The following is a 24892-nucleotide window of genomic DNA, read 5'->3' as shown; positions in this document are numbered from 1 at the left end:
AGGGGGTCGAGACCAGCCTGGGCAACATAAGAGCGACTCTTGTCTCTATAACAAATTTAAAAATTAGCTCACCAGGCCAGGCTCAGTGGCTCATGCCTGTAATCCCAACACTTTGAGAGGCCGAGGCAGGTGGATCACGAGGTCAGGAGTTCGAGAGCAGCCTGACCAACATGGCGAAACCCTGTCTCTACTAAACATACAAAATTAGCCAGGCATGGTGGCACGCACCTGTAATCCCAGCTACTCGGGAGGCTGAGGTAGGAGAATTGCTTGAACCCAGGAGGTGGAGGTTGCGGTGAGCCAAGATCATGCCGTTGCAGTCCAGCCTGAGCAACAGAGCAAGACTCTGTCTCGAGAGAATAAAAACACACAAAAAATTAACTCGCCAGGATGGCACATGCCTATAGTCCTAGCTACTTGGGAGGCTGAGGTGGGAGGATTCCCTTCAGCCCAGGAGTTTGAGGCTGCAGTGAGCCACTATGATTGTGCCACTGCACTCTAACCTGGGCAAAAGCGAGACCCCAGGCTAGAGTGCATGATTTTGGGTCACTGCAACCTCCACCTCCCAGGTTCAAGTGATTCTCCTGCCTCAGCCTCTTGAGTAGCTGGGACTACAGGCATGTGCCACCATGCCTGGGTAATTTTTGTATTTTTAGTAGAGACAGGGTTTAGTAGAGACCATGGTGAAACCCCGTCTCTATAAAACAAATCTCTACTAACCCCATCTCTACAAAAAACAGCTGGGCGTGGTAGTGCACACCTGTAATTCCAGCTCCTTGGGAGGCTGAGGCACGAGAATCATTTGCATCTTGGAGGCAGAGTTTCCAGGGAGCTGACATCGCACCACTGCACTCCAGCTGGGATGACAGAGCAAGACCCTGTCTCAAAAATAAGAAAAAGGAACAAACAACAGCAACGACAACAAAAACCCTCTGTGTCAATCACAGCGTTCAAGCTAGGGGAGAGGCGGCCGAATTCTGCCCTCTGCTAACTAACTATAGCTTTGTGGAAATGGGTGAGTGGCGTGCCCTTGTGAGCCTCAGGGCCCCATCTGTAAAATGGGCATAACCGTCATGCCTGTCTTTAAGAACAGCCTTGGGAGTAAATGAGTGGAGCTCATGGAAAGATCTCAGCCCACAACCTTCCACAGAACAGGCGCTTCTCATACAGTAAGTAGCAGGAGTGCAGAGGCTGCAGGCATGAATCCAGCCAGACTGCCTGTGTTCAAGTCCCAGCTCCCACATCTTGGTAACTATGTGGCCTCAGACAAGTTACTTAATATTTCTTTTTTTTTTTTTTTCAGAAGGAGTTTTGCTCTGTCACCCAGGTTGGAGTGCAGTGGTGTGATCTCGGCTCATTGCAACCTCTGCCTCCCGGGTTCAAGCAATTCTCCTGCCTCAGCTTCCTGAGTAGCTGGAATTACAGGCACCTGCCACCACACACAGCTAATTTTTGTATTTTTAGTAGAGACGGGGTTTCACCATGTTGGCCAGGATGGTCTCGAACTCCTGACCTCATGATCTGCCTGCCTCAGCCTCCCAAAGTACTGGGATTACAGGTGTGAGCCACCGCACCTGGACACGTTACTGAATATTTCTGTGCCTAGGTTTCTTCATCTGTGAAATGGGATTGTTGTGAGAACACAAAGGGATTCCCAGGGCAGTTCCTAGTGCATAGTCTGGATGCCTTTGTGTGTGTGTGTGTGTGTGTGTGTGTTTGTGTGTGTGTGTGTGTGTGTGTGTGTTTGTGTTTAATATAGAGACAGGGTCTCACTCTGTTGCCTAGGCTCGTTTCAAACTCCTGGGCTCCAGTGATCCTCCTGCCTCGACCCAAAGTGGTGGGATTACAGGCATGAGTCAACACACCTGGTCACTTTATATTATTATTATTTTTTTCTTTTGAGACAGGGTTTGGCACTGTTGTCCAGGTTGGAATAGAGCGGTGCAATCTCAACTCACTGCAAACTCCACCTCCCGGGTTCAAGCAATTCTCCTGCCTCAGTCTCCCCAGTAGCTGAGATTACAGACGCCTGCCACCACACACAGCTAATTTTTGCTTTTTTAGTAGAGATGGGGTTTCATCATATTGGCCAGGCTGGTCTTGAACTCCTGACCTCAAGTGATCTGCCCACCTCGGCCTCCCAAAGTGCTGGGATTACAGGAGTGAGCCACCGCTCCTGGCCAATTTTTTAAAGCAACGTTTTCAGCCCATGACCAGGGTAAGGGGCAGCTGGTACCAAGATCTGGCTTCACTGGCCATGTTATCCAAGAGGCCTCTGCCTGCCTGCAAAGTAGTACTGCACACTGGGATCTCCCTGGACCAAACCCCAGCTTCAGTTTTGGGTACTTCCTCATAAGCCTTGACTACCCCAGAGTGTGAGGGATTTTGTAGCCTGGTCCCAGGCATGCACTCACCAGTCAATGGCATCGCGGCGCTGGCCATGGCCTCCCAAGCCACAAAAGGAACCATATTTCATATAGGCGATGGGAGTCTAAGGACCAACACAACCCACAATTCCTGCCAGTTCCAGGATCCCACGCCGGTGCACACATAATATCCTGGAGGCTGGGGGGTAAACAAAGGTGACAGGCTGCAGGTCAGGGCTTCCCAGACCCCTGGGAAGGGCATGAGCCTGAGAAGAGCCTAGGTGTTACAGCCTGGCTGTCTGGGTTTGAATCCTACTTCCTAGCTGTGTGACCTTGGACAAATTCCTAACCTCTCTGGGCCTTGGTTTCCTCATCTGTGAAATGGGGGATAAGCTGACTTCAACTCATATGAATGAAATGAGATAATGAGTATAAAGCCCCTGGTGCATGAAAAGGCTATTATAATCCGGCTGGGCTCAGTGGCTCACACCTGTAATCCCAAGACTTTGGGAGGCCCAGGTGGGCAGATCACCTGAGGTCAGCAGTTCAAGATCAGCCTGGCCAACATGGTGAAACCCCATCTGTAGTAGAAATACAAAAATTAGCCGAGCCTAGTGGTGCACACTGGTAATCCCAGCTACTAGGGAGGCTGAGGAAGGAGAGTCACTTGAACCTGAGAAGTGAAGATTGCAGTGAGCCAAGATTTTGCCACTGCATTCCAACCTGGACGACAGAGCAAGAGTCTCAAAAAAAGAAAAAGAAAAAAAGGATAACTATTATAATCAAGGTCCTCAAGGTAGCCAAGAAGGGAAAAAAGAGTCGTGCATGAAACGTTTGTCCAGTTCCCTGTGTTGGGCACTGGGCATCACGGATGCGCCTACAGGTGTCTGTCACCAAGGTGGGCTCCTCTGTGGCAGCTCCCGGGCCCTGGCACTGCCTTGTGCTCATGACTTCCCCTCCAGACTCAGGGCCCTTGGTATCTCCTCTTATTTTCACTGCCAGACAGGAAGGCCCCTTGGCCTGAGCCCAGCCATTTTTCTAGATCCTGGCACAGCTTGGACATGTAATGGTGCCCAATGCATGTGACTGGAACCCCTGCATTGGACATGAAGGAAACGAGGCCAGCCGGGAAAGGTAACCCCACATTCCCACAGCCAGCAGGAACCCGAGCAGAGGCTTCAACCCAGCCTTCTGACTTGCAAACCAGTGCTCCTTCCTCCTTATACAGTAAAAACAGGGGAAGGTGGCCTTCCGGGTTGCCAGAGCCGAGTGATACCAGCAATAGAGTGGAAACTCACACACAGGCTTGCCTGCTTCCTGGGTTAGGGTTAGGGTTTATACGGCTCCGGGAGGTTGATGCATTGTGTTTGATCATCCCCCCCTTTTTTTTTGAGACAGAGTCTCATTCCTGTTGCCCAGGCTGGAGCACAGTGGTGTAATCTTGCTCACAGCAACTTCTGCCTCCCAGGTTCAAGCAATTGTCCCGCCTCAGCCTCCCGAGTAGCTGGGATCACAGGCGTGCGCCACCACACCCAGCTGAGTTTTGTATTTTTAGTAGAAACGGGGTTTCACCATCTAGGCCAGGCTGGTCTTGAACTCCTGACCTCATATGATCCACCTGGTTTGGCCTCCCAAAGTGCTGGGATTATAGGCGTGAGCCACTGCGCTCATCCTGATCATCTTGTCTCTCTTTTTTTTTTTAGAGACAGGGTCTCACTCTGTCACCCACACTGGAGTGCAGTGGCACAATCATAGCTCACTGCAGCCTCCAAATCCTGGGCTCAAGCGATCCTCCTGCCTCAGCCTCCAGACATATGGGCATGCACCACCATGCCCAGCTAATTTTTAAATTTTTAGTAGATCTGGGGTCTCACTATGTTGCCCAGGCTGTTCACAAACTCCTGGCCTCAAGTGATTCTCCTGCCTTGGCCTCCGAAGGCGCTGGGATTCCAGGCATGAGCCACCATGCCCAGTCTCATTTCTGTTTTATCTAGAACATGTTTTCATCACACTGACTTTTTTGAGAAGTCCAGGCCAGATTTAAATTCCATTTTGTCTTTTTATCGGTGGAAAAGTAGCATATATATGTTGCAGGACAAAGATGAATCAAATAGGAAGAAAATGTAAAACACATTTGGGGCCAGGCACAGTGGCTCATGCCTGTAATCCCAACACTTTGGGAGGCCAAGGTGGGCAGATCACCTGAAGTCAGGAGTTCCAGACCAGCCTGACCAACATGGAGAAACCATGTTTCTTTTTCTTTTTTTTTTTTAATTGATCATTCTTGGGTGTTTCTCGCAGAGGTGGATTTGGCAGGGTCATAGGACAATAGTGGAGGGAAGGTCAGCAGATAAACAAGTGAACAAAGGTCTCTGGTTTTCCTAGGCAGAGGACCCTGTGGCCTTCCGCAATGTTTGTGTCTTTGGGTACTTGAGATTAGGGAGTGGTGATGACTCTTAAGGAGCATGCTGCCTTCAAGCATCTGTTTAACAAAGCACATCTTGCACCACCCTTAATCCATTTAACCCTGAGTGGACACAGCACATGTTTCAGAGAGCACAGGGTTGGGGTAAGGTCACAGATCAACAGGATCCCAAGGCAGAAGAATTTTTCTTACTACAGAACAAAATGAAAAGTCTCCCATGTCTACTTCCTTCTACACAGACACGGCAACCATCCGATTTCTCAATCTTTTCCCCACCTTTCCCCCCTTTCTATTCCACAAAACCGCCACTGTCATCATGGCCCGTTCTCAATGAGCTGTTGGGCACATCTCCCAGCTGGGGTGGCGGCCGGGCAGAGGGGCTCCTCACTTCCCAGTAGGGGCGGCCGGGCAGAGGCGCCCCTCACCTCCCGGACAGGGCGGCTGGCCGGGCGGGGGGCTGACCCCCCCACCTCCCTCCCGGACGGGGCGGCTGGCCTGGCGGGGGCTGACCCCCACCTCCCTCCCGGACGGGGCGGCTGGCCGGATGGGGTGGCTGACCCCCCCCACCTCCCTTCCGGATGGGGCGGCTGGCTGGGCGGGGGGGCTGACCCCCCCACCTCCCTCCCGAACGGGGTGGCTGGCCGGGCAGAGGGGCTCCTCACTTCCCAGTAGGGGCGGCTGGGCAGAGGCACCCCTCACCTCCCGAACGGGGCAGCTGGCTGGGCGGGGGTCTGCCCCCCCCACCTCCCTCCCAGGCGGGGCGGCTGGCCGGGTGGGGGGGCTGACCCCCCCCACCTCCCTCCCGGACGGGGCGGCTGGCCTGGCGGGGGCTGACCCCCACCTACCTCCTGGACGGGGTGGCTGCCGGGCGGAGACGCTCTTCACTTCCCAGACAGGGTGGCTGCCAGGCGGAGGGGCTCCTCACTTCTCAGACGGGGCGGTCGCCAGGCAGAGGGTCTCCTCACTTCTCAGACGCTCCTCACCTCCCAGACGGGGTCGCGGCTGGGCAGAGGCACTCCCCACATCTCAGACGATGGGCAGCCTGGCAGAGACGCTCCTCACCTCCCAGATGGGATGGCAGCCGGGAAGAGGCGCTCCTTACTTCCTAGATGGGATGGCGGCCGGGCAGAGATGCTCCTCACTTTCCAGACTGGGCAGCCAGGCAGAGGGGCTTCTCACATCCCAGATGATGGGCGGCCATGCAGAGACGCTCCTCACTTCCCAGACGGGGTGGCGGCCGGGCAGAGGCTGCAATCTCGGCACTTTGGGAGGCCAAGGCAGGCGGTTGGGAGGTGGAGGTTGTAGCGAGCCGAGTTCACGGCACTGCACTCCAGCCTGGGCACCATTGAGCACTGAGTGAACGAGACTCCGTCTGCAATCCCGGCACCTCGGGAGGCCGAGGCTGGCGGATCACTAGCGGTCAGCAGCTGGAGACCAGCCCAGCCAACATGGCGAAACCCCGTCTCCACCAAAAAACACAGACGGCGCGTGCCTGCAATCCCAGGCACTTGGCAGGCTGAGGCAGGAGAATGAGGCAGGGAGGTTGCAGTGAGCCGAGATGGTGGCAGTTCAGTCCAGCCTCGGCTCGGCATCAGAGGGAGACTGTGGAAAGTGGGAGAGGGAGGGAGAGGGGGAGGGAGAGGACAAAAAATTAAAATTTAGCCAGACATGGTTGTGTGTGCCAGTAGTCCAAGCTGCTGGGGAGACTGAGGCAGCAGGATCACTTGAGCCCAGGAACTTAAGGTCTATTTAAGTAAAGGGTACAGTGAGCTATGATTATACCACTGCACTCCAGCCTGGGGAATAGAGCAAGACCCTGTCTCTAAAAAAAGGTAACAAAATAACATGAATGGATTCCATTTTAAGAGAATGAAGCATCATCGTGTAAGAGTATGAAATTGGAAGCAAAGAGCATGAAGCCAAAAAAAAAAAAAAAAAACCATCTGAAGTCAGGGTGCCTGGGGTCGGAGGTGGGGGAGGAGTGAAGAGGTGCAGATGTAAAAAACTGAAGCTACTGTGACCAGTGGATTCGGGAGTTGAAGGAGTCAAGAGTGACACATTCTCCTGACTGGAGGATAAACAAATATGACTGTTTTCAAGAAATAGCTGGAATATTCTTTGTGTTCAGAAGTACAAGAACAGCACATATGGAGGGCGGACTGATACTGAAGTTGAAGAGAAGCCTTCTGACGTGCACTAACTAGATTCTAGACTCAGCTTCTGTCACAAGGAGCCCCAAACAGTGACTCAGCAAAATAGCTTATTTCTCATGTGACAGTTCAGAGGTGATTGGTCCAGGGTTAGGGTTAGACAACAACCGTTATGCAAAATCATCTAGGGACCCAGGGCTGCGCTGTCATGTTGCTCTTGCATCCCCGAGGTTGTCATCTGTGTGGTTAAAGCGGCTCACCAGCCCCAAGTCCTCGTTCAAGCCCATGCAAAAGGAAGCGGAAATACAGGGCCTGGAAATTACACTGATCCCATTGGCCAGAACTTAGTCTCACCTTCTTACCACCCTATATGTGAGACTAAAATGCCTCTAGCTGGATAGTTACATGTTCATTTAAACTTGGGTCATTTTGTTTCTAAATGAAGGGAAGGGGCACAAGTATTAGTCCGTCACAGAAGAGAAAGAACAGAGAGAAAGGTTTTGAAGGGAATGACTTATAAATAGTTACCCGAAGTCTGGTCATGGCTGACATCAGAGCCAGCATGTTGACCACTTCCATACTGCGTGCTTTAGCTGCCTTATCTCACTTAATCTCAGAATAACCCTATTGTCATTCCCAACTTGTAGATGGGAAAACAGACCCAAAGAGAAGTGATTTACCTTCCACACAACGGGGAAGTAAGGGGGCTAGGTGCACGTCAAGGCAGCCTGTGCCTGGCTCTTATACCTGGTGCTGCTTACATTTCCAGAGGGGGCAGCCTAGAGGAGAGGGCTAGGGACTGGACTCAACGTGCGAGTGCTTGGTGGAAGGGAAGCCAGAGGATCGAGTGGCCAGAGGTTAAGAACCAGGGAGGAGCAGTGATGAAAAGGCTGGAGAGCTTATGCATTTCAGGGCTGGGCTGCCAAGTACCTCACTTGGCCAGTTCAGCATTCTTAGGCAGGAGGCACAGCCACTGTGTTGTCCAATGCCAGGGTATATACCTTTTTCAGTTTCCAATCTACCAATGGTGACCTTTGAACAGCATTGTCAAACCCTTTTCTGCCCAGGGCTAGATAGTATATATTTTAAGCTTTGTGGGCCACACGTGGATTGTCACTCCTTTTCTTAACTTTTTTTTTTTTTTTTGAGACAGGATCTCCGCTCTGTCGCCCAGGCTGTTAACTACCGTTAACATTTTAATGCCTCTCTTTCTGGTGTGTGTATATTTATTACTAGACTGGAATCATCCTATATATATGTCATCTGTTGCTGTTTCCTGTCCCTTTACATAAAGTGAGCTGCTTTCTGAAATTTTATTTATTTTTTAATTTATTTATTTTATAATTTATTTATTTTATAGACAGAGTCTTGCCCTGTCACCCAGGTTGGAGTTCAGTGGTGCAATCTCAGCTCACTGCAATCTCAGCCTCCTGAGTAGCTGGGACTACAGACACTCGCCACCACACCCGGCTAATTTTCATATTTTTAGTACAGATGGGTTTTCACCATGTTGGCCAGACTGGTCTTGAACTCCTGGCCTCAAGTGATCTGCCCGCCTCAGCGTCCCAAAGTGCTGGGATTACAGGCATGAGCCACCATGCCCGGCCTCCCCTCCCTTTAAATAACATGAGCTGCTTTCCTAAATTTTAGCTAATCCCCTGGGTTGGGAGGTGGGAGGGCATAGGGGCCAAAAGGACAAGGCTCAAGTCAAGATGCCTGGGTTCACATTCCAGCCCTTCCCTTAGAAGCTGCCACCCTTGGGACAATCTCGCTTCTCTAAGCCTCAGCAGCTTCATCTGTGAAAGAATCATCTCTCTTTGTTGGAGTTGCTGTGCATTCCGTGAAAGGGCCGTATATGCCAAGTGACCCTCATGCCAAAGGAGCCAAAAAAAAAAGGAAGCAGACAAATCCAGTTTGTCAGTTTTGGGTGATTTATTAAGGAACTTACACACAAAAGCATGGTCTTGGGCTGCGCCATGACAGATCTCCACACCACAGCCCCAAGACCTACCGCTTATGTCTTGGAGCAAAAGCATAGTGCTCTGGAAGGAATGTATAGGTGGCTACAGTGCTCACAGCCTGTCATTTCTGCAACAACAGGGTGGTCTTGGAGGAAATTTACAATTAACAGACGTTCCTACATAAACAGTCATACATCCACCAGGCATGGTGGCACACACCTATAGTCCCAGCAACTCAGAAGACTGAGGTGGGAGGATCACCTGAGCCTGGAAGGTCGAGGCTTCAGTGAGCTGTCATCACACCACTGCATTCCAACCTGGGTGACAGACAGACTGTCTCAAGACACAAAAGCACGAGAAGAGAAGCAGTTTGAATAAAGTACTGTCTCTAATGAAAAGTACTTTAGGCTGGGCATGGTGGCTCATGCCTGTAATCCCAGCACTTTGGGAGGCTGAGGCAGGTGGATCACAAAGTCAGGAGTTCGAGACCAGCCTGGCCAACATGGTGGAACCCCATCTCTACTAAAAATACAAGAATTAGCCAGGCATAGTGGTGCATGCCTGTAGTCCAAGCTACTTGGGAGGCTAAGACAGGAGAATTGCTTGAACCCAAGAGGTGGAGGTTGCAGTGAGCCACAATTGTGCCATTGCACTCCAGCCTGGGTGACAGAGTGAGACTCCATCTCAAAAGAAAAAAAGTACTTAAAAAAATTTTTTTTTAATTAAAAAAAACCAGATGTAGGCAGGTGGATCATGAGGTCAGGAGATCAAGACCATCCTGGCCAACATGGTGAAACCCCATCTCTACTAAAAATACAAAAATAAGCCAGGTGTGGTGGCACACACCTGTAATCCCAGCTACTCGGGAGGCTGAGATGGGAGAATCCCTTGAACTCAGGAGGCAGAGGTTGTAGTGAGCCGAGATTGCGCCAGTGCACTCCAGCCTGAGCAACAGTGAGACTCCATCTCAAAAACAAACAAACAAAAAAAGCAAGCCAGGCACGGCTCACACCAGTAATCCCAGCACTTTGGGAGGCCAAGTCGGGAGGATTGCCTGAGCCCAGGAGTTTGAGACCAGCATGGACAACATGGTGACACTCGTCTTTATAAAAATTTTTTTAAAAATAAAAGGTAATACATCAAGACTGTGTACAGTGGCTCATGCCTGTAATCTCAGCACTTTGGGAGGCCAAGGCGAGAGTTGCTTGAGATCAGGAATTTGAGACCACCCTGGGCAACATAACAAGACCCCAACTCTACAAAAAAAATTTTAATGAGCAGGGGGCATTTGTAGAGCTGGCCTATTGTCCCAGCTACTTGGAGGCTGACAGTTCAAGTGCCAGGGTCCGAGCCAGAAGATGTGGGGTGTAACCTATGGTGAACGGGTTGTGGTCTGTATCACACCAGAGTTCATAGCCTAAGTAAAGGGGAGAGGAGGCAGCGACTGTGCTGCCGGGGTGGGAACCAGACTTCCCTTTCAGTCTCTTCCACTGACCTGACACTTCCCTTGTAGGGCCTCAGGATCCTCATCTTTCTAATGAAGAGGATCATTTCCAAAGGATGGCAAACTTCAGTACCTTCTAATCAGTTATCTAAATTTTTTTGTTTTTTTTGAGACGGAGTCTTGCTCTGTCACCCAGGCTGGAGTGCAGTGGCGTGATCTTGGCTCACTGCAGCCTCTGCCTCAGATTCAAGCGATTCTCCTGCCTCAGCCTCCTAAGTAGCTGGGATTACAGGCATCCACCACCATGCCTGGCTATCAGTTATCTAATTTTATTTTACTTAAAATTATTGAGGTGAAATAACATAAAGTAACCATTTTATTTATTTCTATTTATTTATTTATTTGAGATGGGGTTTTGCTCTTGTTGCCCAGGCTGGAGTGCAGTGGCACAATCTCAGCTTACTGCAACCTCTGCCTCCTGGGATCAAGTGATTCTCCTGCCTCAGCCTCCTGGGTAGCTGGGATTATAGGCACACACCACCATGCCTGGCTAATTTTTGTATTTTATTAGTAGAGATGAGGTTTCGCCATGTTGACCTGGCTGGTCTTGAACTCCTGACCTCAGGTGATCTGCCCATTTTGGCCTCCCAAAGTATTTATTTTATTTTGAGACAGGGTCTTGCTCTGTCATCCTGGCTGGAGTGCAATGATAACTCACTGCAGCCTTGAACGAACTCGTGGGTTCTCAGCCTCCATCTCAGCCTCCAGATAACTGGGGCTATGGCTAATGTTTTTGTTTGTTTGTTTGTTTGTTTTGAGACAGAGTCTCACTCTGTTACCCAGGCTCAAGTGCAATGGCGAGATCTTGGCTCACTGCAACCTCCACTTCCCGGGTTCCAGTGATTCCCCTGCCTCAGCCTCTCGAGTAGCTGGGATTACAGGCGCTCATTACCACAACTGGCTATTTTTTTTTTTTTTTTTAATACAGAGATGAGGTTTCACCATATTGGGCAAGCTGGTCTCAAACTCCTGATCTCGGGTGATCCACCTGCCTCAGTCTCCCAAAGTGCCATGCCCAGCTAATTTTTAAATTGAGACCAGGTCTCCCTGTGTTAACCATGCTGATCTTGAACTTCCAGGATCAAGTGATCCTTCTGCCTGGGCCTCCCAAAGTGCTGGAATTCCAGGCATAAGCCATCATGACTGGCCTGATTTTTTAAAAGAAACAGAAATTGGGATTTTATTGTGAAATCTCCTGATCTTAGTATATTGGATTTCATTATTTTTACATCAGGCAGATAATGTGTCAATGTCGAAACAAGGTTTGAGGGAGGTGCAACTCACGCATGAGCATGAAAACACAGTCATCATGTTTATGAACTACAAAAAGATGTGGCTTTAATTATTTGAAAGACATCTTGGCCAGGCCCAGTGGCTCACTCCTGTAATCCCAGCACTTTGGGAGGCCGAGGCAGGTGGATCACCTGAGGTCAGGAGATCGAGACCATACTGGTCAACATGGTGAAACCCTGTCTCTACGGGCCGGGTGCGGTGGCTCAAGCCTGTAATCCCAGCACTTTGGAAGGCCGAGGTGGGTGGATCACAAGGTCAGGAGATTGAGACCATCCTGGCTAACATGGTGAAACCCCATCTCTACTAAAAATACAAAAAATTAGCCGGGTGTGGTGGCAAGCACCTGTAGTCCCAGCTACTCAGGAGGCTGAGGCAGGAGAATGGCGTGAACCTGGGAGGTGGAGGTTGCAGTGAGCCGAGATCATGCCACTGAGCTCCAGCCTGGGTGAAAGAGCGAGACTCCGTCTCCAAAAAAAAAAAAAAAAAAAAGAAAGAAAGAAAAAAGAAACCCTGTCTCTACTAAAAATACAAAAATTACCTGGGCATAGTGGTGGGAGCCTGTGGTCCCAGTTACTCAGGAGGCTGAGGCAGAAGAATCACTTGAACCCAGGAGGCGGAGATTGCAGTGAGCCGAGATCACGCCACTGCACTCCAGCCTGGTGACAGAGTGAGACTCTGGCTCAAAAAAAAAACAAAACATTTTACTGGTCAATACTATATAAGACAAGCAGGCCAGGCATGGTGGCTCAAGCCTGTAATCCCAGCACTTTGGGAGGCCGAGGCAGGCGGATCACAAGGTCAGGAGATCGAGACCATCCTGGCTAACACGGTGAAACCCCATCTGTACTAAAAATACAAAAAAAAAAAATTAGCCGGGCATGGTGGCGGGCACCTGTAGTCCCAGCTACTTGGGAGGCTGAGGCAGGAGAATGGTGTGAACCCGGGAGGTGGAGCTTGCAGTGAGCCGAGATCACGCCACTGCACTCCAGCCTGGGCAACAGAGCAAGACTCCATCTCAAAAAAAAAAAAAATAATAATAATACAAAAAAACATTTGCTGGCCAGGTGATGAAAGGTGAATTCTGCTTTCATCACAGTTACTAAGTGTCAAGCATTCAACCACAATTTATTGAGACTTCCATGCAGAACTTTGTGGAAAGCAAAGCACTGGGGAGGGATTCCATGAACATCATTCATTTAAACACCCATTTGTTATTTTATTTTATTTATTTATTTTATTTTATTTTTTTGAGACGGAGTCTTGCTCTTGTCACCCAGGCTGGTGTGTAGTGGCGCGATCTCAGCTCACTGCAACCTCCGTCTCCTGGGTTCAAGTGATTCTGCCGCCTCCTCCTCCTGAGTAGCTGGGATTACAGGTGCCCACCCCAACACCTGGCTAATTTTGGTACTTTTAGTAGAGATGGGATTTCGCCATGCTGGCCAGGCTGGTCTTGAACTCCTGACCTCAGTTGATCCACCCGCCTTGGCCTCCCAAAGTGCTGGGATTACAGGCGTGAGCCACCACACCTGGCTATTTTATTTTTTTTTTTAATTGAGACAAAGTCTCACTTTGTCACCCAAGCTGGAGTGCAGTGGCACAATCTTGGCTCACTGCAACCTCTGCCTCCTGGGTTCAAGCAATTCTTCTGCCTCAGCCTCCCAAGTAGCTGGATTACAGGCATGCACCACCACGCCTGGCTAATTTTTGTATTTTTAGTAGAGATGAGGGTTCACCATGTTGGCCAGGCTGGTCTCGAACTTCTGACCTCAAGTGATTTTTCTGCCTCAGCCTCTGAAAGTACTGGGGTTATAGGCATGAGCCACTGCACCTGGCCTATGTTTATTTATTTTTGAGACAGAGTCTTGCTCTGTTGCCCACGCTGGAGTGCAGTGGCGTGATCTTGGCTCACTGCAACCTCCGTCTCCTGGGTTCAAGCAATTCTCCTGCCTCAGCCTCCTGAGTAGCTGGGATTACAGGCACCCGCCACCATGCCCGGCTAATTTTTGTATTTTTAGTAGAGACAGAGTTTCACTATGTTGGCCAGGCTGGTCTTGAACTCCTGACTTCAGGTGATCTGCCCACCTTGGCCTCCCAGAGTGCTGGGATTACAGGCATGAGCCACCACGCCCAGCCCCCATTTATTTTTTAGACTTTTATTATATTTTTTGAGACGGGGTCTCACTGTGTCTCCCAGGCTGGTGTGCAGTGGTACGAGCACAGCTCACCGAAGCCTCCCAGCTCAAGCAATCCTCTCACCTCAGCCTCCCGGGTAGCTGGAACGCGCCACCACACCTGGCTAATTTTTCTATTTCTTGGTAGAGATTGGGGTCTTGCTTTGTTGCCCAGGCTGGTCTTGAATTCCTGGGCTCAAGTGATCCTCCCACATTGGCCTCCCAAAGTGCTAGGATTACAGATATGAGGCACCATGCCCAGACTTAAACACCCATTTATTGTGCACTTTCTCTGTACCAGGCCCTGATCTGAGCCCCATGCACAGATGTGAACAAGACCTTACTCTCCAGGGACCGGGGGAAAGAAGTGCTACTTCTGTGCTCTGGAGAACCGAGTTCTCCAATCAGAAAAGATGAGAATGGAGGCCAGGAGCAGTGGTGACTAACGCCTGTACTCACACTTTGGGAGGCCGAGGCAGGAGGATCACCTGAGGTTAGGAGTTCGAGAGCAGCCTGGCCAACATGGTGAAAACCTATCTCTACTAAAAATACAAAAATTAGCCAGGTGTGGTGCCGTGTGCCTGTAATCCCAGCTACTTGAGAGGCTGAGGCAGAATTGCTTGAACCTGGGAGGTAGAGGTTGCAGTGAGCTGAGATCCCGCCACTGCACTCCAGCCTGGGGGACAGAGAGAGACTGTCTCAAAAAAAAAAAAGTTTTTTAAATTTAAAAAGGCAGCCGGGCGCAGTGGCTCACGCCTGTAATCCCAGCACTTTGGGAGGCCGAGGCGGGCAGATCATGAGGTCAGGAGATCGAGAACCTCCTGGCTAACACAGTGAAACCCCATCTCTACTAAAAATACAAAAAATTAGCTGGGCGCAGTGGCGGGCGCCTGTAGTCACAGCTACTCAGGAGGCTGAGGCAGGAGAATGGCGCGAACCCGGGAGGTGGAGCTTGTAGTGAGCTGAGACTGCGCCACTGCACTCCAGCCTGGGTGACAGAGCGAGACTCCGTCTCAGAAAAAAAAAAAGCCAGTCACAGTGGCTCACGCCTGTAATCCCAGCACTTTGGAAGGCCAAGGTGGGTGGATCACAAGGTCAGTAGTTCAAGAGCAGCCTGGCCAAGATGGTGAAACCCTGTCTCTACCAAAAATACAAAAATTAGCTGGGCGCAGGGGCAGGCGCCTGTAATCTCAGCTACTTGGGAGGCTGAGGCAGGAGAATCATTTGAACCCAGGAGGTGGAGGTTGCAATGAGCTGAGATTGTGCCACTGCACTCCAGCCTGGGTGACAAGAGTGAGATTCTGTCAAAAAAAAAAAAAAAATGGAATTGCTAGGACAGTCAAAAACAAATGGAATTGCTAGGACGGTCTAGACAGTTTTCACAAAGCAAGACTTTGGTCCCCTCTTCAGGACTCAGCATGGCCTCAGATCCAGCCACCAGGCCCCGAATACCTTCAAGTTTGAGTGTAGAAGGGCATATTTCACCTTCTTTTTGTGCTCCCCCTGACACCCTGACGTTCTTGACTCATCTGTCTTCATCTTCCGAGCCAACTTTGCTTACCCACAAAGGGAGGGCACTATTCCCTCACAAAACACAGCCCAAGGCTCACTCTTTCCTCTTTTCCTATAGAAGAGCCACAGGGCATGACAGTTGCCTCTGCTCCTTTAACCTACCCACTCTTTCCTCACAGCCCTCCTCAGCCTTCACAGTCCATAATGCAGTCTTGAATTCTGGGCTTCATATTCTCGACACACTCTGCAAACAGAATCCCCTAGGAAGCTATATTTATTTCCTTTTTTTTTTTTTTTTTTTGAGACGGAGTCTCACTCTGTCACCCAACCTGGAGTGCAATGGCACGATCTCAGCTCACTGCAACCTCTGCCTCCCGGGTTCAAGCGATTCTCCTGCTTTGCCCTCCCGAGTAGCTGGGACTACAGGTGCCCACCACCACACCTGGCTAATTTTTGTATTTTTGGTAGAGACAGGGTTTCACTATGTTGACCAGGCTGGTCTCAAACTCCTGACCTCATGATCCTCACACCTCAGCCTCTCAAAGTGCTGGGATTACAGGCATGAGCCACCGTGCCCGGCCTATTTACTTATTTTTATTTTTATTTTGAGACAGGTTCTCACTTTGTTGCCCAGGCTGCAGTGCAATGGCATAAACATGGGTTATAGCAGCCTTGATCTCCTAGGCTCAAGCAAGCCCCCTGCCTCAGTCCCCCAAGCAGCTGGAACTACAGATATGTGCCACCATGTCCGGCTAATTTTTTTTTTTTTTTTTTTTGAGGTGGAGTCTCGCTCTGTTGCACAGGCTGTAGTACAGTGGTGTGATCTTGGCTCACTGCAACTTCTGCCTCCCAGAGGCAGAGGATTACTCACACCTGTAATCCCAGTTTAGGGAGGCTGAAGCGGGCAGACAGCTTGAGGCCAGGAGTTTGACACCATCCTGGCCAACATGGTGAAAGCCTGTCTCTGCTAAATAAAAAAATTAGCCAGGCATGGTGGCACATACCTGTGGTCCCAGCTACTCAGGAGGCTGAGGCACAAGAATCGCTCGAACCCAGGAGGCGGAGTTTTCAGTGAGCTGAGATCTCACCGCTGCACTCCAGCCTGGGCGACAAGAGACTTCGTCTCAAAAAAAAAAAAAAAAAAAAAAAAAAAAAGATAATAAAGATGAGCAGAAATAAATGCAGCAGAGAATAAAAAATAGAGGAAGTAAGTAAAACCAAAATAATTTGGTTCTTTGAAAAATCCATAAAATTGATGAACCTTTAGATGGACTGACCAAGAAAAAAGCAGAGGAGACTCAAACTGCAAAACAGGAGCAAAAGAGGAGACATCACTACCAACATTAGATAAGTAAAAGAATTATCAGGGAATACTATGAATAGTTGTATGCCAACAAATTAGATGAAAGGAACAAATTCCTAGGGGAATTTAAACACCAACCTTAAGAAGAAATATAAAATCTAGGCCAGGCATGGTGGCTCATGTCTGTAATCCCAGCACTTTGAGGGGCTGAGTCAAGCAGATCAGCTGAGATCAGGAGTTTGAGACCAGCCTGACCAACATGGTGAAACCTCATGTCTACTAAAGATACAAAAAATTAGCCAGGCAAGTGGCGCACGCCTGTAATCCCAGCTGAGGCAGGAGAATCACTTAAACCGGGGAGGTGGAGGTTGCAGTAAGCCGAGATTGTGCCATTGCACTCTAGCCTGGGTGACAGGGCGGGACTCTGTCTCAAAAATAAATAAATAAATACAAAAATTAGCCGGGTATGATGGCATGCGCCTATAATCCCAGCTACTCTGGAGGCTGAGGCAGGAGAGTCACTTGAACCCAGGAGGCTGAGGCTGCAGTGAGCTGAGATGGCGCCATTGCACTCCAGCCTGGGCAACAAGAGGGAAATTCCAACTCAAAAAGAAAAAGAAAAAAAGAAATATAAAACCTAAATTGATCTATTATAAGTAAAGACTTTTTTTTTTTTTTGAGATGGAGTCTTGCTGTGTCACCCAGGCTGGAGTGCAGTGGCGCAATCTCAGCTCATGGCAACCTCCCCCTCCCGGGTTCAAGCGATTATCATGCCTCAGCCTCCCAAGTAGCTGGGATTACAGCTGCATGCCACCAGGCTCAGCTCATTTTTTTGTATTTTAGTAGAGATGGGGTTTCACCATGTTGGCCAGGCTGGTCTTGAACTCCTGACCTCAGGTGATCTGCCTGCCTTGGCCTCCCAATGTGCTGGGATTACAGGTGTGAACCACCACACCCGGACTATTCTTTTGTGTATGGATATCCAGTTGTCCCACTGCTATTATCGAAAAGGTTGTTCTTTCCCCCATTAAGTGGTCTTGGAACCCTTGTCAAAAATTAATCTTCCATGTAGAAGGTTTATTTCTGGCCTCTCTAATCTATTCCACTTGTGTCCGGAATTGGTGGGTTCTTGGTCTGACTGACCTCAAGTATGAAGCCGCGGACCCTCGCGGTGAGTGTTACAGCTCTTAAGGTGGCGCGTCTGGAATTTGTTCCTTCTGACGTTCGGATGTGTTTGGAGTTTCTTCTTTCTGGTGGGTTCGTGGTCTCACTGGTTCAGGAGTGAAGCTGCAGACCTTCGCGGTGAGTGTTACAGCTCTTAAGGTGGCGCGTCTGGAGTTCTTCATTCCTCCCGGTGGGCTCATGGTCTCGCTGGCTTCAGAAGTGAAGTTGCATACCTTTGCGGTGTTACAGCTCATAAAAGCAGCGTGGAGCCAAAGAGTGAGCAGTAGCAACATTTATCGCAAAGAGCCAAAGAACAAAGCTTCCACAGCGTGTAACAGGACCCGAGCGACTTGCCACTGTGGGCGCGGGCAGCCTGCTTTTATTCTCTTATCTGGCCCCACCCACATCCTGCTGATTGGTAGGGCTGAGTGGTCTGTTTTGACAGGGTGCTGATTGGTGCGTTTACAATCCCTGAGCTAGACACAAAGGTTCTCCACCTCCCCACCAGATTAGCTAGATACAGAGTGTCAGCACAAAGGTTCTCCAAGGTCCCACCAGATAGCTAGATACAGAGTGTCGACTGGTGCATTCACAAACCCTGAGCTAGACACAGGGTGCTGATTGGTGTGTTTACAAACCTTGAGCTAGATACAGAGTGCCCATTGGTGTATTTACAATCCCTGAGCTAGACATAAAGGTTCTCCACATCCCCACCAGACTCAGGAGCCCAGCTGGCTTCACCCAGTGGATCCCGGGAGCCCAGCTGGCTTCACCCAGTGGATCCCGCACCGGGGCTGCAGGTGGAGCTGCCTGCCAGTCCCGCGCTGTCTGCCCGCACTCTCAGCCCTTGGGTGGTCGATGGGACTGGGCGCCGAGGAGCGGGGGACGGTGCTCCTGGGGAGGCTCCGGCCTCACAGGAGCCCATGGAGGGGGTGGGAGGCTCAGGCATGGCGGGCTGCAGGTCCGGAGCCCTGCCTGGCGGGAAGGCAGCTAAGACCCCGTGAGAAATCGAGAGCAGCGCCGGTGGGCTGGCACTGCTGGGGGACCCAGTACACCGTCCGCAGCCGCTGGCCCGGGTACTAAGCCCCTCATTGCCCGGGGACGGCAGGGCCGGCTGGTGGCTCCTAGTGCAGGGCCCGCCAAGCCCACGCCCACTCGGACCTCCAGCTGGCCCGCAAGCGTGGCGAGCAGCCCCGCTTCCCACTCGTGCCTCTCCATCCACACCTCCCCGCAAGCTAAGGCAGCTGGCTCCGGCCTTGGCCAGCCCAGAAAGGGGCTCCCACAGAGCAGTGGTGGGCTGAAGGGCTCCTCAAATGCCGCCAAAGTGGGAGCCCAGGCAGAGGAGGCGCCAAGAGCGAACGAGGGCTGTGAGGACTGCCAGCACGCTGTCACCTCTCACACCGGTCTAATATATGTGTCTATTTTTTTCTCTCTTTCTTTATTTTTGAGACGGAGTCTCACTCTGTTGCCCAGGCTGGAGTGCACTGGCATGATCTCGGTTCACTGCAACCTCTGCCTCCTAGGCTTGAGTGATCCTCCCACCTCAGCCTCCTCCTCAGTAGCTGGGACTATAGGCGCAGGCTACCACACCTAGCTAATTGTTGTATTTTTTGTAAAGACTGGGTTTTGCCATGTAGCCCAGGTTGATTTTGAACTCCTGGGCTCAAGCAATCCACTCACCTCAGTCTCCCAAATTGTTGAGATTACAGGCGGCCTTATATGTTTGTCTTTATGCCAGTACCGCACTCTTTTCATTGTGGTAGGTTAGTATTTAAGTTTTGAAATCAGGAAATGAGAGACCTGGTTTCTTCTTTTTCTGCAGACCTTTTTTTCCGTCTTTTTTTGTGTTATTTAGGATGCCTTGTGATTCCACATAAATTTTAGGATGAGTTTTTGTATATCTGTAAAATATTAAAAATACCATTTGGATTTTGATACAAATTGCATTGAATCTGTAGATTGCTCTGGGTAGTACCGTCATCTTAACAATATTAAATCTTACATTCAGGCCGGGCGCAGTGGCTCATGCCTGTAATCTCAGCACTTTGGGAGGCTGAGGCAGGCAGATCACTTGAGGTCAGGAGTTTGAGACCAGCCCTGTCGACATGGTAAAATCCTGTCTCTACTAAAAATGCAAAAAAAAAAATTAGCTGGGCATGGTGGCACGTGCCTGTAGTTCCCGCCACTCAGGAGGCTGAGGCAGAAGAATCACTTGAACCCAGGAGGCAGAGGTTGCAGTGAGCCAAGATTGCATCACAGCACTCCAGCCTGGGTGACAGAGCAAGACTCTGTCTCAAAAAACAAACAAACAATAAATTTTACATTCTATAAACGTAGGATATCTTTTTATTTATGTCTCTTTAATTTTTTGTAGTTTTCAGTTACAAATATTTTGCCTCATTGGTTACATTTCTTCCTATTTGATTCCTTTTCATGGCTTTTTTTTTTCTTGAGATGGAATTTCGCTCTTTTTGCCCAGGCTGGATTGCAGTGGTGTGATCTCGGCTCACTGCAACCTCTGCCTTCTGGGTTCAAGTGATTCTCCTGCCTCAGCCTCCCAAGTAGCTGAGATTACAGGCACCCGCCTCCACGCCCAGCTAATTTTTTGTTTTTGTTTTTGTTTTTTTTTTTTGAGACGTAGTTTTGCTCTTATTGCCCAGGCTGGAGTGCAATGGTGTGACCTCGGCTCATCGCAACCTCTGCCTCCCGGGTTCAAGCAATTCTCCTGCCTCAGCTTTCTGAGTAGCTGGGATTACAGGCATGCGCCACCACGGCCAGCTAATTTTATTTGTATTTTTAGTAGAGACAGAGTTTCTCTGTGTTGGTCAGGCTGGTCTCGAACATCCGACCTCAGGTGATCTGCCCGCCTTGGCCTCCCAAAGTGCTGGGATTATAGGCGTGAGCCACCGCACCCGGCCAGTTTTTTGTATTTTTAGTAGAGACTGGATTTTACCATGTTGGCCAGGCTGGTCTTGAACTCCTGACCTCAGGTGATCCACCCGCCTCAGCCTCCCAAAGTGCTGGGATTACAGGTATGAGCCATTGCACCCGGCCGCATGGTATTTTAAATAGAGTTGTTTTCTTAATTTCTCTTTGGGGTTATTCATCGTTAGTGTAAAGAAATGCAACTGATTTTTGTGTGTTGACTTTGTATGCTGCAACTTTGTTGAATTCATTTATTGGCTCTAATAGTTGTGTATGTATGTAAGCTTTAGGGTTTTCCACGTATAAAATCATTTCATCTGCAAGTACAGATAATTTTACTTTTTCCTTTCCAATTCAGGTGCCTTTTACTTATTTTTCTTGCTTAATTTCTCTGGCTAGAAATTCCAATACTCTGTTAAATAGAAGTGGCCAAAGTGGTGGTTCTTGTTTTGTTCCTGATCTTATGGGGAAAATTTTCAGTCTTTCATCATTGAATATGATGTTAACTCTGTTTTTCATGTATGGCCTTTACCATGTTGAGGAAAATTCTTCTAGTTCTAGTTTTATTTTATTTTTTCCAGACAGGGCCTGGTTCTCTCACCCAGGCTGGAGTGCAGTGGCCTGATAATGGCTCCCTGCAACCTCCACCTCCTGGGTTCAAGCCGTCCTCCCACCTCAGCCTCCCAAGTAGCTGGGACTACAGGCATGCACCACCATACCCAGCTTAATTTTTGTTTTTGCTAGACACATGGTTTTGCCATGTTGCCAAGGCTGGTCTTGAACTCCTGAGCTCCAGCGATCCACCTGCCTCGGCCTCCCAAAGTACTAGGGTTACAGGCGTGAGCCACCGTGCCCGGCTGAGTGTTTTTTTTAAAATCTTGAAAGAGTATTGGATTTTGCCGAATACTTTTTCTGCATCAACTGAGACAATTATAAGATTTTTCCCTTTATTCTATTAATGTGGTATATGACATTGATTAATTTTCATATGTTAAAACATCTTTGCATTCCAGGAATAAATCCAACTTGTTCATGGATAAAATACTTTTTTTTTTTTCCTGAGACAGTCTTGCTCTGTCGTCCAGACTGGAGTGCAGTGGCGCAACCTTGGCTCATTGCAACCCCCACCCCCTGGGTTCAAGCAGTTCTCCTGCCTCAGTCTCCTGAGTAGCTGGGATTTACAGGCATGCGCCACCACGCCCGGCTACTTTTTGTATTCTTAATAGAGATGGGGTTTCACCATGTTGGCCAGGCTGGTCTCAAACTCTTGACCTCATGATCCGCCCACCTTGGCATCCCAAAGTGCTGGGATTACAGGCATGAGCCACCACGCCCGGCCCCATAAAATCCTTTTAATATGCTGCTGAAATTGGTCCTCTATTATATATATATATATATATATATATATTTTTTTTTTTTTTTTTTTTTTTTTTTTGAGATGGAGTCTCACTCTGTTACCAGGCTGGTGTGCAGTGGCACAATCTCAACTCACTGCAACCTCCACCTTTTGGGTTCAGGCAATTCTCCTGCCTCAGCCTCCTGAGTAGCTGAGACTACAGGCACGCACCACCACACCCAGCTAATTTTTGTACTTTTAGTAGAGATGGGGTTTCACCATGTTGGCCAGAATGGTCTTGATCTCTTGACCTTGTGATCTGCCCGCCTCAGCCTCCCAAAGTGCTGGGATTACAGGCGAGAGCCACCATGCCCGGCCATATATATATATATATATATATATATTTTTTTTTTTTTTTTTTTTTTTTTTTTTTTTTTGAAACAGAGTCTCACTTGTTAACCCAGGCTGGAGTGCAGTGGCGCAATCTTGGCTCACTGCAACCTCCACCTCCCAGATTCAAGCAATTTTGTATTTTCAGTAGAGATGGAGTTTCACCGTGTTGCCCAGGCTGGTGTCAAACTCCTGACCTCAAGTGATCCACCCGCCTCAGCCTCCCAAAGTGCTGGGGTTACATGCGTGAGCCAGTGCGGATATGTTTTGGTCCCCAGCAGGATATGTTTTGGTCCAATTTATGGAGGAGGAGGAAGGAGGAGAGTGAGGAGGAGGCGGAGAAGGAGAGAGGTCCCAAGGAGGCCTCCCATCAAGTTCTGTTCCCAAGGCAATGCTTCCCTGCTGATGCTCAGCAAGCAGTGAAAGAATGCAGCACGCCCAGCCATAAACACTAATGAAATCATATTCTTCGCTCTGACATGGATGTAGCTGGAGGTCATTATCCTAAGCAAATTAACCCAGGAACAGAAAACCAAGGACTGCGTGTTCTCACTTATAAATGAGATCTAAACATTGAGTACACATTGCCTGGGTGCGGTGGCTCACACCTGTAATCCCAGCACTTTGGGAGGCTGAGGCAGGTGGATCATCTGAGGTCAGGAGTTCAAGATCAGCCTGGCCAATATGGCGAAACCCTGTCTCTACAAAAATACAAAAATTAGCCAGGCATGATGGCAGGCGCCTTTAATCCCAGCTACTCGAGGGGCTGAAGCAGGAGAATCGTTTGAAGCCGGGAGGTGGAGGTTGCAGTGAGCCAAGATTGCATGATTGCACTTCAGCCTACGCGACAGAGCGCAACTCCATCTCAAAACAAAACAAAAAAAACATTGAGTACACACATGGATGTAAAGATGGGAACAATAGATACTGGGACCTCCTAGAGTGGGGAGGGACAGTGGAGAGTAAGAGTTGAAAAACTGTTGGGTATTATGCTTACTTCCTGGATGACAGGATCATTCATAGCCCAAGCCTCAGCATCATGCAGTATACCCAGGTGACGAACCCACACACGCCTCCCTGAACCTAAAATAAAAGCTGGGAGACCAGGCTCGGTGGCTCACGTCTGTAATCCCAGCACTTTGGGAGGCCGAGGTGGGAGGATGGCTTGAGCCAAGGAGTTCGAGACCAGCCTTGGCAACATAGAGAGACCCCACCTTTACAAAAAATTAGCAGGGTGTGGTGGAACGTGCTATAGCACCAGCTACTCAGGAGGCTGAGGTGGGAGGATTGCTTGAGCCTGCGGGACTGAGACTGCAGTGACCTGTGATCGAGCTACTGCACTCCAGCCTGGGCAACAAAGCAACACCCCATCTCAAAAAATAATAATAATATGGCCGGGCACGGTGGGTGCCTCACGCCTGTAATCTCAGCACTTTGGGAGGCCGAGGCAGGCGAATCACCTGAGGTCAGGAGTTCAAGACCAGCCTGGCCAACACGGTGAAACCCCGTCTCTACTAAAAATACAAAAATTAGCCAGGCATGGCAGAAGGCACCTGTAATCTTAGCTACTTGGGAGGCTGAGGCAGGAAAATCACTTGAACCTGGGAGGCAGAGGTTGCAGTGAGCCAAGACTGCACCACTGCACTCCAGCTTGAGCGACAGAGCAAGACTCCATCTCAAGAAAATAATAAGATAAAGGTTGAAATTATTTTAAAAAAAATGTGGCATGCCCTGCGAAACGCAGAGCAGCACAGTACAACCCTCTTCTGGGTCACAGGTGAGATTTCCTCATGCACCTGTCAGACCTCAGGTTTCTCTCATCACTTTTCCCAAGCTCCCCCGCCGCCATTTTTTTTTTTTTTTTTTTTTTTTTTTTTTTTGAGACTGAGTCTGGCTCTGTCACCCAGGCTGGAGTGCAGTGGCGTGATCTTGGCTCACTGCAGCCTCCGTCTCCCAGGTTCAAATGGTTCTCCTGCCTCAGCCTCCCTAGTAGCTTGGATTACAGGCATGCATCACCACAACCAGCTAATTTTTTTTTTCTTTGAGATGGAGTTTTGCTCTTGTTGCCCCATTGGCGCAATCTCGGCTCACCACAACCTCCGCCTCCCAGGTTCAAGCGATTCTCCTGCCTCAGCCCCCCGAGTAGCTGGGATTACAGGCATGCGCCACCATGCCCGGCTAATTTTGTATTTTTAGTAGAGATGGGGTTTCTCCATGTTGGTCAGGCTGGTCCCTAACTCCCAACCTCAGGTGATCCGCCCACCTCGGCCTCCCAAAGTCCTGGGATTACAGGTGTGAGCCACCGCACCCGGCCTCCTTTTTTTTTTTTTTTTGAGACAGAGTCTTGCTCTGTTGCCCAGGCTGGAGTGCAGTGGCTCTATCTCAGGAGAGA

General features: G+C 49.6%; 1 long non-coding RNA gene and 1 other non-coding gene across 2 annotated transcripts in view; both read right to left on the bottom strand.

Annotated features, from left to right (window-relative positions):
- Positions 1-11634: 11634 nt before the first annotated feature.
- On the bottom strand, positions 11635-11738 carry LOC117978356 (small nucleolar RNA U13). Its single transcript, XR_004669191.1, has one exon. It is a non-coding gene; the product is annotated as a small nucleolar RNA U13 (small nucleolar RNA).
- A 1023-nt stretch (positions 11739-12761) lies between these two features.
- The window catches only part of LOC134729289 (uncharacterized), a 30764-nt gene continuing 18633 nt past the window's right edge, over positions 12762-24892 (bottom strand). The window contains exon 2 of the long non-coding RNA XR_010110258.1: positions 12762-24892. This exon is cut by the window's right edge and continues 15955 nt beyond it. This is a non-coding gene — a long non-coding RNA (uncharacterized LOC134729289).

Source organism: Pan paniscus, chromosome 18 (genome assembly GCF_029289425.2).
Source record: "Pan paniscus chromosome 18, NHGRI_mPanPan1-v2.0_pri, whole genome shotgun sequence".
Classification (NCBI taxonomy): Eukaryota; Metazoa; Chordata; class Mammalia; order Primates; family Hominidae; genus Pan; species Pan paniscus.
The sequence above is the reverse complement of the archived record's forward strand: the minus strand, read 5'-3'. Positions and strand labels throughout refer to the sequence as shown.